Source organism: Tamandua tetradactyla, chromosome 15 (genome assembly GCF_023851605.1).
Source record: "Tamandua tetradactyla isolate mTamTet1 chromosome 15, mTamTet1.pri, whole genome shotgun sequence".
Classification (NCBI taxonomy): Eukaryota; Metazoa; Chordata; class Mammalia; order Pilosa; family Myrmecophagidae; genus Tamandua; species Tamandua tetradactyla.
The window spans coordinates 72,969,067-72,987,953 of record NC_135341.1 but is presented as its reverse complement, the minus strand read 5'-3'; the positions used below and the strand labels follow the sequence as shown (position 1 = coordinate 72,987,953).

The 18,887-nt window shown below is 37.8% G+C and overlaps 1 protein-coding gene and 1 pseudogene across 2 annotated transcripts in view; one reads left to right on the top strand and one right to left on the bottom strand.

Moving 5' to 3' along the window:
• BTD (biotinidase) overlaps positions 1–18,887 on the top strand; it is a 42,329-nt gene that overhangs the window by 1,758 nt on the left and 21,684 nt on the right. The gene's annotated exons all lie outside the window — the stretch shown is intronic.
• On the bottom strand, positions 10,819–17,902 carry LOC143657545 (large ribosomal subunit protein uL30-like; annotated as a pseudogene).

The window sequence follows — 18,887 nt, the reverse complement described above, 5'->3', positions numbered from 1 at the left end:
GCATGTATACAAAAAGCATTAAATTTCAAAGCATACCGCAACAGGTAGTTGTAGAACAGATTTCAGAGTTTGGTATGGGTTACATGTACTACTAGCTGCTCCAAGACACTGTAGACTAAAATATCAACATAATGCTTTAGCACTCATGCTCATTTGTTAAACCTTACCTTCTCTGATTAACTCCACCATCTCCTTTGATCTTTCTACCACCTGATAACATTTTTTATTTGGGGGGGGGGTTGCATAGACCCCACCACCCTGCGTCATGTATCACTGTTTATATTGGTACCTTTTTTTTAATAGTCTCTATCCCAATGAGATGCCGGACAGCTCTGGGAGTTCTGGGCTGGATGCCAAATAGCCACGGGAATTTTGGGAAAAGCCTAGACCTCTACCAGAGGCTGACGCTATGAATTGGGCTGCAAGAAAGAATTCAAGGACTGGTCAGGGTGTACAGCCAAGGAATCCAAACACTAGCTAGTGTGTACAGTCCAAAACTTTAATGTGTAGCAAAAGTACACACTTGAAGGGGGTTAGTAGGGGCATTCTACAAAGGAGGAGAAACAGTCTGAGGTCGGAATCTTTGCATTAAGAGTACTTAGAGGGGCCCTTGCCCTTTTGGCTATGCTAATAAGCGGTTGATAGACTGTACTTCTCATTGGTTCTTTTCCGGTGTGAACCTGAGTGAGGGCTAGGTGAGTATGGGCTAGGTGGGTGTGTATGCACCAAAAGGAACTTTTTGTTATGGGTCTTAGTCACTTCTCCCACCTACCCCCCATCTAACCTGCCTCACAATTGCAACAAAATTTCTTGGAAAGCTTTTTAAAAGATAGGTATATTTGAGGGCAGAGAATGGGGAGGTGATGCTTAATTTTGTACAGAAAATGTAATAGAGTTGATTGTAAATGTTTGGAAATGGATGGAGGTGATGGGAGCACATTAGAGTGAATATAACTAATAGCGATGATATTGTTACTGGGCAAAGGTGGTGGATTCTTTTGCTCAGTGCACTCCAGTGACTAATTCCTGAGATACCAGAGTTTCAAAGAGAGAAAATGTTTATTACTAGACGTGAAGCAGGAGATCAGATGGCCTATTGGCCTCAAAATCTGTCTCTTTGAACTGCAGTAATTCTGATAGTTTTAAAGTATAAAAAGACTGGCAGGTTTTAGGATAATGAGCACAATGACTCCAGATGATGTAGAGGTGATCAGATTATTAAGAATGCACGTATTGATTACATGCTTAGTCACAGAATGTATGTAATAAAATGACAGCCTTAACATGATGATGGATATGATTTTTAGTATTATAATGAGGTATAGGTCACTTATGGGTTAAAGTCTAAACTACTGTGCATGTCAGGCAGGTGCATTTTGGTTAGATCCAGCCTCAGTTATCAAGATAACTGTGGATTGGTTCTGGGCTGATCCTTCATTAATAAACATTAGGGGCTATCTTTAATGATTATAAGACTCCAAAGTAGAAGAACCAGATAAAATAGTCACAAGGTTTTTACAATCACAGGGTTACCAGGTAAAGGCTATATAATCATTTTCAGAGATCAAGGCAGCTGGATTACAGTTCAGAAATTTCAGATATTTCCCTCTGTCTACTCCTATACACCAGAAAGCAAAAAGGAATATCTTTATAATGATTCATCAACCATAATCATCCTTAAATCCTAATTTATCAGTTATAATATGCCCGTGCAATTGTTATTGAAAGGGAAAGTTTAGGGTTGTGTATGGCTCTAGAAGGAAAGCCAGAGGATGAAACATGAACTATTTAACATAGTGAGCCCTCTTCAGGGTGAACGTGTTCTAGAATTGATTGTGGTGATGAATACACAACTCTGTGAATATGCCAGAAGACACTGATTGTACACTTTAAATGGATTGTGTGGTGTGTGAATTTTTCTCGATAAACTGCTTTAAAAAATTAAAATTGTTAGGGCCATACCCTAGATCTTCTGAATTGGCGTCTTAGGATGTCAGGCAACTCTACTTTTTAAAAAGCTGTCTTAACTGATAATAATTTGCACCCCAAATTGAGAACTTCGTACTCAAATTGAGTAGCTTTGTACTCATGATGAAGATATGAGTCAATAATTAAACGTACAATTAGACTTAAAGGTTCGCAATTGCTCTGACACTGGCAGCAAGAATTATACAGTAAGTAATCAGTTCGAAAGGCCTTGTGTTCATTCTGGGTGTCACTAGAATTACTGACAGAATCAATCACTATCAAGTGCACTGAAAGCTGAACTCTAAATTGGGACAAATGCCCTGAGTTCAGATTAACTGGTTTTGCAGAGGAACAAATTCTCATCTGGCTGGATTCTGGTTGTTCAAGCAAAGAGCAAAGTCATTGAGCTTATGTAAACTTGCTTTCACATTATACGTTTTAGTTCAGGGTGTACTGTTTCACAATTCATTTGGGTCTGATGATTCAGCAGAAGTGATACAAGTCTTTGACCCCGAGATTAGCAGAGACTGAAAACAACTCCTTTTCAAATTGTAATTACAGGTTTTCATGAATGCCCTCCTAATTTATCTGAGGCTCTTGGTGCAGAGTTTTTAAACATTAACCACATTATTCATTATTTCTTTTCCACAGGCATGGATATTTATTTATTTAATTTTAGCTTTTATGGGAGGCAGTCAAAGGAGAAACAAATCTGATTTTTTAAAATAAAAGACCAAAGTATTGATAATATACTCTCCAGAGTAGAGCCAGTTTGCATACCGATGACTCCATTTGTGCTTTCTGGACTTGAGATCTTGAGAAAGGGCTATTTCAGGAGCTGTCTTCCATATAATGCTTGGGAGAAAATATAATCTCTAAGACTTAAAACAGCTTCCATAGGAAATAACTCCATAGGTCCAGAAATCGAAGTAAAACTTTTTGATTTCAATAAATAACATGGGCACTAAGAATCCTTGTGATTATTTTAAAGCTGAACCTATGATAAATACCTTGACAAACATTTTCTCAAAATTTTAAATGTTTGTCAAATGATGAAATGAATTATGGTCATTTGTGATGCGTTATAGAATTTAGTAGTTGAAATAAAAGAGAAAACTGAAGCTGACTGTTAAAAACAACAAAAAAAGCCAACTTAACAGAAAAGGAAATCTGTGTAGAACGCGATTTTTAAAACCAATATTGAAAACTGTTCATCAGAGAATGTGCTGTATTTCAGCATAAACAAGCAGGCAATAAAAGAATGCAATAAAATGGTACTGTGAATAAACAGGTCTAGTTAATTTATTTGCTTCTCAATGAATTTATGGACTGAAAAGTACCAAAGCTCAGGGAGAGTCTTGAAGCAAAACCCATGAAAGGCAGCTTTGTTATTGAGCTGTAAGGGATTGGTTTAGGGCCTGTGATTAGTTGGCAGACACTGGGAAAGTGTCCCAGTTGTCACGTGACCTAGAGACCAGCTGAATTCCTGTCCTTGGCTCCAGGGGCCTGCAGCCCCTCTACCTTTGCTCTGCATGTAAATGCCAGTGAGGCCACAGCCACAGTGGGGGCTCTAACTGAAGGAAACCGAAGAAACGTTTCCCAGTTTTAGGTTTGTCTTTATCTGTTGAGTTTTCTTTTAGCAAATTTGGGATAAATTGATATCAGGAATTGTTAAAATCACTGACAAATTTGTTTAGTTTATGTAAAATGCATGGGGAAATGGTGGCAATTGTATGTTGTGCTATGAGGACATAAATAATTTATCTCAAATGACTTTGAAATAATAATATAGTATTTCAGAAATATAATGGAACTCCACATTTGGGAGTATCCCATGGGGTTGGGAGATAACTATCACCTCTGACACATGGAACCAGCATTTAAATGTGTTCTGTCTTCATTTGTTTTCCCTGTTTTGCCATCAGCATCCATTATAGCCCCTAGCTTTAGCTTTCAGCTTTGTTTTGCTTTTGATTTCTTCTTTAACAGCAAAACAAAGAATCATCTCTAGGTCAAAATCGCTGAGTGATTCCAGGGTACAGGACTGAACTGGAGTGTAAATGCAAGTGAGGGGCATCTTCATAATCAAATAATGTAAGCCCTTAGGCTCCTTTCTGCATCCTAACCTTTGAGTTCCACTTTAGAGCTTAGCTATGATTTATTGTTTTTTTCACATATATTTTTATATATTTAACATTTATGAAATCTTTCAGGCACATGAATAGGAATAGAGATTAGTACACACCCATATACCCAGATCCTATCTTAAGAAATACAACATTACAAATACAATGAAACCCTTGTGAATCCTTCTCCTATTACATCTCCTTCCCTGTCCCACAAAAGTAATTACTATCTTGAATTTGATGTTTATAATTTTCATATTATCCATTCTTCAAGTGATGGACATTTAGGTCATTTTTAGCTTTTCAGTGTTATAAACAATGTGCTCTGAATCTTCTTGCATGTTTCCTTGTGCCCATGTGAGAATTTCTTCATAGAAACTAGGAAAAAAGCATTTGAAGTTGGTTGTGTGTGTGTGTGTGTGTGTGTTGCAGCATCAGTCTTATTAGATATTGCCAAATTGGTCTCCAAAGTCATTGTACCAATTTACATTTCCACCATCTGTGTGATGGTTTGAAGCTTTATGGGCCCCAGAAGATCATGTTCTTAAAGCTAATCCATTCCTGTGGGTGTAGACCTATTGAGGGTGGGACCTTTTTTTTTTTTTTGTATGCTGTATGGTGGGGTCGCATTTCATTATTTTTCCATGTGAGCTATCCCATTATTACAGCATCATTTGTTGAGTTGTTTGTTTTTTGGGAAGTGCATGGCCTGGGAATTGAACCCGGGTCTCCTGCATGGCAGGCGAGAATTCTACCACTGAACTACCCTTGCACCCCTGGGTGGGACCTTTTGATTAGGTATTTCAGTGGAGGCATACCCCAGGTGGGTCTTGCTCCTCTTACTGGAGTCTTTTAGAAGACAAATAGAAAGAAAGAACAGACATGAGAAGAAGTATACTCACAGAAGCTGAAAAGAAAGCCACAGAGAAGCCAGAAGGTGAAAGCAACGAAACCAGGAGAGAAGGACTAGCAGATGCTGCCATGTGCCTTGCCATGTGGCAGAGGAGTCAGGATCTCCAGATCACCTGTTGATGCCTTGATTTGGACATTTTCACGGCTTCAGTACTGTAAGCATGTAAACTAATAAGCCCCCATTGTTAAAAGCCAGCCCATTTCTGGTATATTGCATTTCAGCAGCTTTAGCTAACTAAAACAATCTGTGTTTGAGAATTCTCTTTCTTAACATTCTTAACTGGTATTGTGGAACTTTAAATTTTTGCCAATCTGATCTCTGACTACTAACAAAGTTAGGTTGTATTTGCATATACCCATGTTTCTTCTTCTGTGGTTACCTGTTTTGCCCATTTCTTTATTGGATTGTTTATCTTTTCCTTATTAATTTGTAGATGTTCTTTATATCTTCTGAAAACTAATTATTTGTCTTTTAACTTTGCTTATTATGACTTTTGAGGTTCAGAGTTATGTTTTTAAAATTTTTAAGAAGTCACATTGGTAATTCTTTTCCTTTATGGTTTTTATTTTTTGTATCTTGCTTTAACAAATCTTCCCTAACCTAAGGTCATGAAGATTTTTTTCATCAAAAAAGTTCAAAGTGGGTGGGCCACGGTGGCTCAGCAGGCAAGAATGCTTGCCTGCCATGACAGTTTGATTCCTGGTGCCTGCCCATGTAAAAAAAAAAAAAAAGAAAAAGAAAAAGTTCAAAGTTTTGTTTTTTATATTTGTCTCTAGTCTATCTGGAATTGAGTTTTATATATGATAGGTGGTAAGAAGCCAGTGTGTTCACCCCCCTCACATATACCCCCATATAATATCTATATCAATTAGATTTGCTATGTAACTAACCATCCCAAAACTTAGTGGCTTAGATTAACCACTTATGTAACTGATAATTCTTTGAGCTGCCATTTTGGGCTGGGGGTTGCTGAACTGTCTGCTGGCCTCAACTGGGCTCTCCCATGTGTCTGTGGTCAGCTGCCAGTCAGCTAGGCAGCTCTGCCACTGGGTGGTTGTCCGCTGGGATAGTGGGCACATTGCCAGTGAGCCACCTATCTCTCATCATTCAGCAGGCTACCTGGGCTTCTTTATATGACGGCAGCAGGTTCCCAAAGCAGCAAAAGGGGACAAGCCCCATGGAACAAGCCTCTGTGTGCCATGTTTGCTAATATACCATTAGTCAAAGCAAGTTACCTGGCTGAGCTCATACTTTGAGTGGAACAGCATTAAAGTTACATGATAAGGGAGCATGGATTCAGAGAGGGGGATAATTGCTGGCTGTATTTGTAGTCACTTTACCATAATAGCCAGTTGTCCAACCACCATTTATGGTATAGTTCATTCTTATCCCAGTGATCCATAATGATACCTCTGTTGTATATTAAATGTCAATGTATGAGTGAGCTCTTCTTGGACTCTCTATTCTTTTCCTATTTCAACAACAATCCTGTACCATCTTAATGTCTATATTTTTAAAGTAAGTCTTGATGTCAATAGGATAAGTATCTCTGTTTTGTTCTTTGAAACCATCTTTTCTGTTATATTAGTTTCTTGTTGTTCTGCTGTAACAAATCAACACAATTTTTGGCTTAAAACAACACAAGTTATCTTGCAGTTATATAGTTCAGAAGCTAACATCAGAGTGTTGACAGAGCTGTGTTCTTTTTGAAGTTTCTAAGAGGGAATCTGTTCCTTGTTCCTCCTAGCTTCTAGGGTCTGCCTACATTCCTTGGCACATAGTCTCATTCTTCCATCTTCAAGCCAGCAACGTAAGGCTAAGTCTTCTCACTGTGCCATTTCTCTGATTCTCCTTCTTATGCCTCCCTTTTCCACTTATAAAGACATTTGTGATTACATTGGAACTACCCAGATAGTCTAGATAATCTCCCCCACCTCAAGGTTAGCTGATTAGCAACCTTAATTCCCCTTTATCATGTAACCTGACATATCCATAGGTTCTGTGAACGTGAGCATCTTTGGGGGACAATTATTCTGCCTACCACATCTATTTTTGACTTTTTTCTTTTTTATGTAAATTTCATGTAAATTTTTCATGTAAATAGAAATCAGTTTATCAAGTTCCATGAAAAACTTGTCAGGATTTCATTGGAATTGCATTGAATTTATAGATTAATTTGGGTAGAAAAATATCTTTATAATATTAAGTCTTTCTTGCCCAATATATGTACATATCTCCATTTATTTTGTACTTATTTAATGTCTTTCAATATAGATCTTTTACTGTATTCCTAAATACCTTAATTTGAAAAATAAAATTTATTATTTTATAATTTACACTTTATAGTTATTTGGGTCCAATGGATTAACATATAATTAATTTTCCTATGTTGATCTTAAATCTAATTTATTAAAGTCTCTTATTAATTCTAATAATTTGTTTATAGATTCTCTTAAATTTTCTTTTTAGATAATCATATCATCAGAAATGAAAGCTGTTTCTTCTTTTCCAGTTGTTTTATAGTTTATGTTTCTTTGACCTCCAATACAATATAGATAAGAAGCACTGTGCTGGTTTGAAACTGTTATGTATTCCAGAAAAGCCATGTTCCTTTTCCTAATCCAGTCTTGTGGGGGCAGACCTATTGTTTAAGATGGGACCATTTGATTAGGTTGTTTACATGGAGATGTGACCCACCCAGTTGTGGGTGGGATCTTTTTGATTAAGTGGTTTCCATGGAGATGTGTCCCTGCCCAGTCAAGGTGGGTCTTAATCCTCCTACTGGAGTCCTTTAAGAGATAACCATTTTGGGAAAAGCTCAGAGCCAGCACAGACAGAGACATTTGGAGGTGCAGAAAGAAAATGCCCCTGGGTAAGCTGTTTGAAACTAGGACCCAGGAGAGAAAGCCAACAGATGTCTCCATGTGCTTTCCCATGTGTTTTGGTTTGTTAATGCTGCTAGAATACATATACCAGAAATGGAACAGCTTTCAAAAAGGGAATTTATAAATTTGTAAGTTTACAGTTATAAGGCTATAAAAATGTCCAAACTAAGGTATCCAGAAAAGATACCTTGACTGAAGAAAGGGCCAATGACATTCAGGGTTTCTCTGTCAGCTGGGAAGGCACACAGCAATGTCAGCTTGCTTGCTTTCCTGACTTCTCATTTCAAACAGCTTCCCAGGGGATGTTTCCTTTCTACATCTCCAAACGTATCTCTCAATGTCACCTCTCAAGATTTTCCAAAATAGTTCCCTCTCAAAGGACTTCTGTAGGTGGATTAAGACCCGCCTTGAATAGGTAGTGATGCATCTCTATGGAAACCTCCTAATCAAAAGGTCTCACCCACAATTGGTTGGGTCACATCTCCATGGAAACAACTTAAAAAGATCCCACTGTATGATTTTTTAAACTTTTTTTATTGTATAGTATAACATATATACAAAGCAAAGAAATAAAAAAGTAACAGTTTTCAAAGTACTCTTCAACAAGAGGTTACAGGGTAGATCCCAGAGTTTGTCATGGGCTACCATACGATCCTCTTGTATTTTTTCTAGCTGCTCCAAAATATAGGAGGCTAGAGGGCTTAAATACTTTTTTTTTTGTTCTTTTTTTGAGAAAAATAATATACATGTAAAAAACCTAAAAATTTCAAAGCACAGCACCACAATTAGTTGTAGAACATATTTCAAACTTTGACATGAATTACAATTTCATAATTTTAGGTTTTTACTTCTAGCTCCTCTAAAATACTGGAGACTAAAAGAGATATCAGTTTCATAATTCAGCATTCACATTCATTTGATAAGTCCTATCTTCTATGTATAATTCCACCATCACCTTTGATCTTTCCATACCTCTCTTTAGGGTAGATTGGGCTATGGCAATTCTAAATTTTTGATATTGGAAGGGTCTGTCACTAATAAGGGGCAGGGAGATGGAACTCTTTGGTGTTCTGGAGAGGCTGGGCTAGGTTTCAGGACTGATCTGGACCAGGGTTCCATCTGGAGGTTGTAGGTTTCTAGCAAGTTACTCTAGTACCTGTGGAATCTTATATATTGCCCTAGGTGTTCTTTAGGATTGGCTGAAATGGTCCTGGTTGGGGGTTGGCTGGTTGGAGATTGGCAGGTTATGATAGGTAGCAAGGTCTACCTGAAGCTTGTGTAAGAGCAACCTCCAGAGTAGCCTCTCAACTCTATTTGAACGCTGTCTACCACTGGTACTTTATTAATTATACTTCTTTTCCCTCTTTTGGTCAGGATGGAATTGTTGATCCCATGGTGTCAGGTCTGAATTCATCCCTGGGAGTCATTTCCCATGTCACTAGGGAGACTTTCACCCCTGGATGTCATGTTTCACATAGAGGGCAATGATCTCACTTGCAGAGTTGGGCTTAGAGATACTGGGGCACATCTGAGCAACAACAGAGGTCCTCCAGAAGTAACTCTTAGGCATGCCTATAGGTAGTCTAAGCTTCTCCGCTACCTACATAAGCTTCACAAGAGTAAGCCTCCTGATCGAGGGCATGGCCTATGGATTTGGGTATCCTTAAAGTTTGACATAGTATCGGGATTCCCTAACGGTAAGGTTTAATAGTTCCAATTGTTTCTCTCCTCCCTCATGGGACTTTGTCAATACTGTTTGATTATCTGTTTAATATATTCTAGGATGTTTCCAGGCATTACAATAATCTATACAGGATTAAAGTACCCCTGTCTTAATCTGTGCTTTCTGTTTCAGTTGTTCGAATGAGCTATACAGATAGGTTGAATTAGATTATGCAGTACAGAAACTTTCAGTTCCAGACCAAATAAACCTTTCTTCCATTGGTCTCAAAGAGTATGTGTGGTTCTTAAATATAGACACTGTCTTCCTTACCCCTGTGTTCTGAATTACTTTAACCCCAACCTGTTTGGCTTCGTTCTTATCTCTAAATATCAGGTTATATATATAAAACAGCCTCTCAACCACCCTATGATATTGAATCAGGATTTTAAAACATGGCTTTTTGGAGGTACACAACAGTTTCAAACCAACACACGATGTGACAGAGAAAGCCTCATCACCACTGGCCTTTTTTTTCAGAGTCAAGGTATCCTTCCTTGGATGCCTTAGTTTGGACATTTTTATGACCTTAGAATTGTAAACTTGTAACTTAATAAATCCCCTTTGTTAAAGCCAACCCATATCTGGTATTTGTATTCTGGCAGCATTAGCAAACTAAAACAGGCACTGATAGATTGTATTTGTCTCATTTAATCTGTTAATGTGGTGAATTAAGTTAATATATTTTCTCATATTAAATTATTTGACAGTCTTGTGATAAACCCAACTTGGTCATAATGATTTTCTTCTGATGCTTTGCTGGATTCAGTTTGCTTTTATTTTATTTAGGCTTTCTGCATGTGTGTTTAAGAATGAGATTCAACCATTATTTTCCTTCCTTGAACTATCCCCAGCCAGCTTGAGTATCATGATTATACCCTCCTTTTTGAGAAATTTAGAATAATTTGTATAAAATAGAAGTTATCTTTTTCTTGAATGTTTGGGATTATCCACCTGTAAAATAGCTAGTGGTTTTACGAGAGAGTGTAGGTCTTTGATAATTTAATTCTTCTTGAGTAATTGGTCTGTTTCATTTTTCACTCTTGTTTAGACTTACTTTGGGATTTATTCTTCTAGAAAATTATGCATTTCATCCATATAGCCTTCTAACCTAACGTTGTTTCACAGTATCCAATAGTCAGGTTTTTTTTTTTTTCCAATTGGAAAGCAGTTGACCAGATTACAAAAATAATCATAGTAGACACCTTAGTTCATCCTTCTAATAAGCCTATTGATCTGGTCTTCCAGCATCTCCCCCTTCTACAAAATGGGTGGTCTTTTTCTTCATTCTACCTCTGGGAAAAGATCATTTAAAGGGCCACAGGAAGTTGTTTGCTTCTTTGAAAGCAGATGATGCCATATTTACCAAGACATCGTGTAGTTAAAGTGTTATCTGTCAAGGCAATCCATTCTTATTGATTTTGCCATACTACGCTTATAGATCAGTTCATTCACTGACTTTGGGTTTGGGTAGCTTCATGCAATATATGGTTCCAAAATTTTCAGCATGTTAATTGAGGCCTTTTTGAGCTTAACAAAGGTCTAATTAAAGATTTGGTGAAGGTGAAGAAGCTGCAACAGTTTTTGGACCTTTGGACTCACACCATTGATACCGCTGATCCTGATGACAAATGCCAATTTGGGTTCATAGAAGTTGCCAGCTTTTCTTGCCATTCTAGTCATTTGAATCCCAGTTCTGTACATCCGCCTGTATTCCTTGTAATAGTGCTTAGCTTTTTTATAAATATGCTTCCTCTTTGCCTTTTGAAGCATCTTTTGGGAAAACTTCTTCCTCAAGCACTTGCTCTTTGGTTTGGCAAAATTCCTTCACTTTTTTTTTTTTTTTTTTTTTACCAATGACATATTCCAACTTTATTCTCGGATGTCGGTTCACATCAGTGGGACCATACAGTATTTGTCCTTTAGTTTTTGGCTAGACTCACTCAGCATAATGTTCTCTAGGTCCATCCATGTTATTACGTGCTTCATAAGTTTATTCTGTCTTAAAGCTGCATAATATTCCATCGTATGTATATACCACAGTTTGTTTAGCCACTCGTCTGTTGATGGACATTTTGGCTGTTTCCATCTCTTTGCAATTGTAAATAACGCTGCTATAAACATTGGTGTGCAAATGTCCGTTTGTGTCTTTGCCCTTAAGTCCTTTGAGTAGATACCCAGCAATGGTCTTGCTGGGTCGTATGGCAATTCTATATTCAGCTTTTTGAGGAACCGCCAAACTGCCTTCCACAGTGGTTGCACCATTTGACATTCCCACCAACAGTGGATAAGTGTGCCTCTTTCTCTGCATCCTCTCCAGCACTTGTCATTTTCTGTTTTGTTGATAATGGCCATTCTGGTGGGTGTGAGATGATATCTCATTGTGGTTTTGATTTGCATTTCTCTAATGGCCAGGGTCATTGAGCATCTCTTCATGTGCCTTTTGGCCATTTGTATTTCCTCTTCTGAGAGGTGTCTGTTCAAGTCTTTTTCCCATTTTGTAATTGGGTTGGCTGTCTTTTTGTTGTTGAGTTGAACAATCTCTTTATAAATTCTGGATACTAGACCTTTATCTGATATGTCATTTCCAAATATTGTCTCCCATTGTGTAGGCTGTCTTTCTACTTTCTTGATGAAGTTCTTTGATGCACAAAAGTGTTTGATTTTGAGGAGCTCCCATTTATTTATTTCCTTCTTCAGTGCTCTTGCTTTAGGTGTAAGGTCCATAAAACCGCCTCCAATTGTAAGTTTCATAAGATATCTCCCAACATTTTCCTCTAACTGTTTTATGGTCTTAGACCTAATGTTTAGATCTTTGATCCATTTTGAGTTAACTTTTGTATAGGGTGTGAGATATGGGTCTTCTTTCATTCTTTTGCATATGGATATCCAGTTCTCTAGGCACCATTTATTGAAGAGACTGTTCTGTCCCAGGTGAGTTGGCTTGACTGCCTTATCAAAGATCAAATGTCCATAGATGAGAGGGTCTATATCTGAGCACTCTATTCGATTCCATTGGTCGATATATCTATCGTTATGCCAATACCATGCTGTTTTGACCACTGTGGCTTCATAATATGCCTTAAAGTCAGGCAGCACGAGACCTCCAGCTTCGTTTTTTTTCCTCAAGATGCTTTTAGCAATTCGGGGCACCCTGCCCTTCCAGATAAATTTGCTTATTGGTTTTTCTAATTCTGAAAAATAAGTTGTTGGGATTTTGATTGGTATTACATTGAATCTGTAAATCAATTTAGGTAGGATTGACATTTTAACTATATTTAGTCTTCCAATCCATGAACACGGTATGCCCTTCCATCTATTTAGGTCTTCTGTGATTTCTTTTAAGAGTTTTTTGTAGTTTTCTTTATTTAGGTTTTTTGTCTCTTTAGTTAAATTTATTCCTAGGTATTTCATTCTTTTAGTTGCAATTGTAAATGGGATTCGTTTCTTGATTTCCCCCTCAGCTTGTTCATTACTAGTGTATAGAAATGCTACAGATTTTTGAATGTTGATCTTGTAACCTGCTACTTTGCTGTACTCATTTATTAGCTCTAGTAGTTTTGTTGTGGATTTTTCCGGGTTTTCGACGTATAGTATCATATCGTCTGCAAACAGTGATAATTTTACTTCTTCCTTTCCAATTTTGATGCCTTGTATTTCTTTTTCTTGTCTAATTGCTCTGGCTAGAACCTCCAACACAATGTTGAATAATAGTGGTGATAGTGGACATCCTTGTCTTGTTCCTGACCTTAGGGGGAAAGTTTTCAATTTTTCCCCATTGAGGATGATATTAGCTGTGGGTTTTTCATATATTCCCTCTATCATTTTAAGGAAGTTCCCTTGTATTCCTATCTTTTGAAGTATTTTCAACAAGAAAGGATGTTGAATCTTGTCAAATGCCTTCTCTGCATCAATTGAGATGATCATGTGATTTTTCTGCTTTGATTTGTTGATATGGTGTATTACATTAATTGATTGTCTTATGTTGAACCATCCTTGCATACCTGGGATGAATCCTACTTGGTCATGATGTATAATTCTTTTAATGTGTTGTTGGATTCGATTTGCTAGAATTTTATTGAGGATTTTTGCATCTATATTCATTAGAGAGATTGGCCTGTAGTTTTCTTTTTTTGTAATATCTTTACCTGGTTTTGGTATGAGGGTGATGTTGGCTTCATAGAATGAATTAGGTAGTTTTCCCTCCACTTAGATTTTTTTGAAGAGTTTGAGGAGAGTTGGTACTAATTCTTTCTGGAATGTTTGATAGAATTCACATGTGAAGCCGTCTGGTCCTGGACTTTTCTTTTTAGGAAGCTTTTGAATGACTAATTCAATTTCTTTACTTGTGATTGGTTTGTTGAGGTCATCTATGTCTTCTTGAGTCAAAGTTGGTTGTTCATGTCTTTCCAGGAACCCGTCCATTTCCTCTAAATTGTTGTATTTATTAGCGTAAAGTTGTTCATAGTATCCTGTTATTACCTCCTTTATTTCTGTGAGGTCAGTAGTTATGTCTCCTCTTCCATTTCTGATCTTATTTATTTGCATCCTCTCTCTTCTTCTTTTTGTCAGTCTTGCTAAGGGCCCATCAATCTTATTGATTTTCTCATAGAACCAACTTCTGGTCTTATTGATTTTCTCTATTGTTTTCAATTTCATTTATTTCTGCCCTAATCTTTGTTATTTCTTTCCTTTTGCTTGCTTTGGGATTAGTTTGCTGTTCTTTCTCCAGTTCTTCCAAGTGGACAGTTAATTCCTGCATTTTTGCCTTTTCTTCTTTTCTGATATAGGCATTTAGGGCAATAAATTTCCCTCTTAGCACTGCCTTTGTTGCGTCCCATAAGTTTTTTTTTTTTTTTTATTAACGGAAAAAAAAAGAAATTAACCCAACATTTAGAAATCATACCATTCTACATATGCAATCAGTAATTCTTAACGTCATCACATAGATGCATTATCATCGTTTCTTAGTACATTTGCATCGGTTTAGAAGAACTAGCAACACACCAGAAAAAGATATAGAATGTTAATATAGAGAAAAGATATAAAAGTAATAATAATAGTAAAACAAACAAACAAACAAACAAAAAAACCTATAGCTCAGATGCAGCTTCATTCAGTGTTTTAACATGATTACTTTACAATTAGGTATTATTGTGCTGTCCATTTTTGAGTTTTTGTATCTAGTCCTGTTGCACAGTCTGTATCCCTTCAGCTCCAATTACCTATTATCTTACCCTGTTTTAACTCCTGCTGGACTCTGTTACCAATGACATATTCCAAGTTTATTCTCAAATGTCCGTTCACATCAGTGGGACCATACAGTATTTGTCCTTTAGTTTTTGGCTGGATTCACTCAGCATAATGTTCTCTAGGTCCATCCATGTTATTACATGCTTCATAAGTTTATCCTGTCTTAAAGTTGCATAATATTCCATCATATGTATATACCACAGTTTGTTTAGCCCATCTTCTGTTGATGGACATTTTGGCTGTTTCCATCTCTTTGCAATTGTAAATAACGCTGCTATAAACATTGGTGTGCAAGCGTCCCATAAGTTTTGATATGTTGTGTTTTCATTTTCATTCGCCTCGAGGTATTTACTAATTTCTCTTGCAATTTCTTCTTTGACCCACTCGTTGTTTAAGAGTGTGTTGTTGAGCCTCCACGTATTTGTGAATTTTCTGGCACTCCGCCTATTATTGATTTCCAACTTCATTCCTTTATGATCCGAGAAAATGTTGTGTATGATTTCAGTCTTTTTAAATTTGTTAAGACTTGCTTTGTGACTCAGCATATGGTCTATCTTTGAGAAGGATCCATGAGCACTTGAGAAAAAGGTGTATCCTGCTGTTGTGGAATGTAATGTCCTATAAATGTCTGTTAAGTCTAGCTCATTTATAGTAATATTCAGATTCTCTATTTCTTTATTGATCCTCTGTCTAGATGTTCTGTCCATTGATGAGAGTGGTGAATTGAAGTCTCCAACTATTTTGGTATTTGTGTCTATTTCCCTTTTCAGTGTTTGCAGTGTATTCCTCACGTATTTTGGGGCATTCTGGTTCGGTGCGTAAATATTTATGATTGTTATGTCTTCTTGTTTAATTGTTCCTTTTATTAGTATATAGTGTCCTTCTTTGTCTCTTTTAACTGTTTTACATTTGAAGTCTAATTTGTTGGATATTAGTATAGCCACTCCTGCTCTTTTCTGGTTGTTATTTGCATGAAATATCTTTTCCCAACCTTTCACTTTCAACCTATGTTTATCTTTGGGTCTAAGATGTGTTTTTTGTAGACAGCATATAGAAGGACCCTGTTTTTTAATCCATTCTGCCAGTCTATATCTTTTGATTGGGGATTCAGTCCATTAACATTTAGTGTTATTACTGTTTGGATAATATTTTCCTCTAATATTTTGTCTTTTGTATTATATATATCATATCTGACTTTCCTTCTTTCTACACTCTTCTCCATACCTCTCTCTTCTGTCTTTTCGTATCTGACTCTAGTGCTCCCTTTAGTATTTCTTGCAGAGCTGGTCTCTTGGTCACAAATTCTCTCAGTGACTTTTTGTCTGAGAATGTTTTAATTTCTCCCTCATTTTTGAACGACAATTTTGCTGGATATAGGAGTCCTGTTTGGCAGTTTTTCTCTTTTAGTAATTTAAATATATCATCCCACTGTCTTCTAGCTTCCATGGTTTCTGCTGAGAAATCTACACATAGTCTTATTGGGTTTCCCTTGTATGTGATGGATTGTTTTTCTCTTGCTGCTTTCAAGATCCTCTGTTTCTCTTTGACCTCTGACATTCTAACTAGTAAGTGTCTTGGAGAACACCTATTTCGGTCTAATCTCTTTGGGGTGTGCTGCACTTCTTGGATCTGTAATTTTAGGTCTTTCCTAAGAGTTGGGAAATTTTCAGTCATAATTTCTTCCATTAGTTTTTCTCCTCCTTTTCCCTTCTCTTCTCCTTCTGGGACACCCACAACACGTATATTAGTGCAGTTCATATTGTCCTTGAGTTCCCTGATGCCCTGTTCAAATTTTTCCATTCTTTTCCTGATAGTTTCTGTTTCTTTTTGGAATTCAGATGTTCCATCCTCCAAATCACTAATTCTATCTTCTGTCTCTTTAAATCTATCATTGTAGGTATCCATTTTTTTTCCATCTTTTCTACTTTATCCTTCACTTCCATAAGTTCTGTGATTTGTTTTTTCAGTTTTTCTATTTCTTCTTTTTGTTCAGCCCATGTCTTCTTCATGTCCTCCCTCAATTTATCGATTTAGTTTTTGAAGAGGTTTTCCATTTCTGTTCATATATTCAGCATTAGTTGTCTCAGCTCCTGTATCTCATTTGAACTATTGGTTTCTTCCTTTGACTGGGCTATATTTTCAATTTTCTGAGCGTGATCCGTTATCTTCTGCTGGCATCTGGGCATTTAGTCAGATTTCCCTGGGTGTTGGACCCAACAGGTTGAAATATTTTTCTGTGAAATCTCTGGGTTCTGTTTTTTTTTTATTCTGCCCAGTAGGTGGCGCTCGTGGCACACGTTTGTCTGTGGGTCCCACCAGTAAAAGGTGCTGTAGGTCCTTTAACTTTGGAAAACTCTCACCGTCGGGGAGGTTTGCCAGCGAAGCGGCTTGCAAGAGTGCTAGCCGGCCCGGGGATCCAAACGCGGGGAGGGTCGCCGGCTGCCGCAGCACGGGAGAGCGCCCGACCGAATTTCCTAGTCGTACGGGGCGCCAAGCGTGGCGGGAGGGTGCCAGCCGCCACGGCCCGGGAGAGTGCACTGTTCCCAGCCGGACCGGGGAGTCACATGATTGGAAGGAACCCCCCCCAGTCACCGTTCTCCGTGGCCTGGGGATTTCCGATCCAGTTTTCTCAGTTGGTCCGGCGGGGCTGCACGTGGTGGGGGCACCAGCCACCGCGGCTTGAGGGGACCACCTGCCCAATTCTGCCAGCTGGCCCAGGAAGGAGGAAGGGAGGGACTCCGGCCGCTTGCCGCCCCGCCCGGGGAAGCCCACGCCCCTCGGCGATCTCACCGGAGCGGGTTCTCTCAGCCAGTCAGCCGTACCAGGATGGGGTACGCTGTCTTTTTTATCTCTGTCGTGGTTCCGGGAGCTGTTCTGTATCGTTTCTACTCCCCTAGTAGCTGTTCTGGAGGAGGAACTAAGATCCGCGCGTCTTACTAAGCCACCATCTTCTCCGGAAGTCTCCAAAATTCCTTCACTTTTTCTTAAGGGTTTTTGGCACAAACAGAACCTTCTTCGTCTCTTTGACATCCTCCATGATTCCACCAATAGTCAGTTTTTAAATCTTTGTTGTAGCACAGTTAGTTTCCCTTTTTTATTTTCTATTTATGTTTACTTGTGAATGGGTTGTTTTTGTCATTGGTCAGTCTTGATGCAGGTTTATTTATTTCAGTAGTCTTTTCAAAGAACCAGTTTTGAAATGGCCAGTTCTAGGTCTAGGCCAGGAAATGTGCAAGGTAAGCTTGGAACATCTTTTGATGTCAGATAGCAAAGAAGCTATCAAAAAACCACTTGGTTAATGTCAAAAGGAATAAAGAACTGACTTGAAGAGGCCTCCACTGGCCACGTTTCAATTTCAATAATAATTCAATAATAGTTACCATGGGTAGAACCTACCAAATATGGTTAAATCTATGTGCTCCTAATAATTTTTTTTAATTGCCCACCTTCAGAAAATGATAAAGCATCAATTCATTTGAAAACGGACTTTAAAAAGGGTGGGAGAGAGAATGTAACATTTTTCCTGCCTTTCCTACATGTGCTATACCTCTGGATAACCATATAATAGATGAAAGGATGTATCTCTTTTAAAAACATTCCAACTGATACGTAAAATGGAAATGATAGAATACCAACATTTTGCAACCCTATCAAATGAACAAAGGTATTAAGCATAAATTTTTGTGTGCTAAGAACACAAAAAGTGAGATAGATATGTGCCCCCTGATAGAATACACCACTCTAATCTTACTCTAGGGATGGAACCTGAGTCTGGTGCAATCTCTGGAACCAGTTGCCAATTTGCAAGAAATGCTAAGATCAGAGGAAAAGTATGAATCTCACTGTGAATGTGCAATCAGTAAAACCCATTCTGTTAGAAACTCTACAGGTCAAATGACCAGGCTTCTTCCACAGATAGGCTTTAAGAGAATGAAAAGGATGGAAGAGGAATTTAGTGATGAAAAGAAATTCAAAACATAGATTAATGGGCGAGACTAAAGATTAAACACTATAATGTCCAG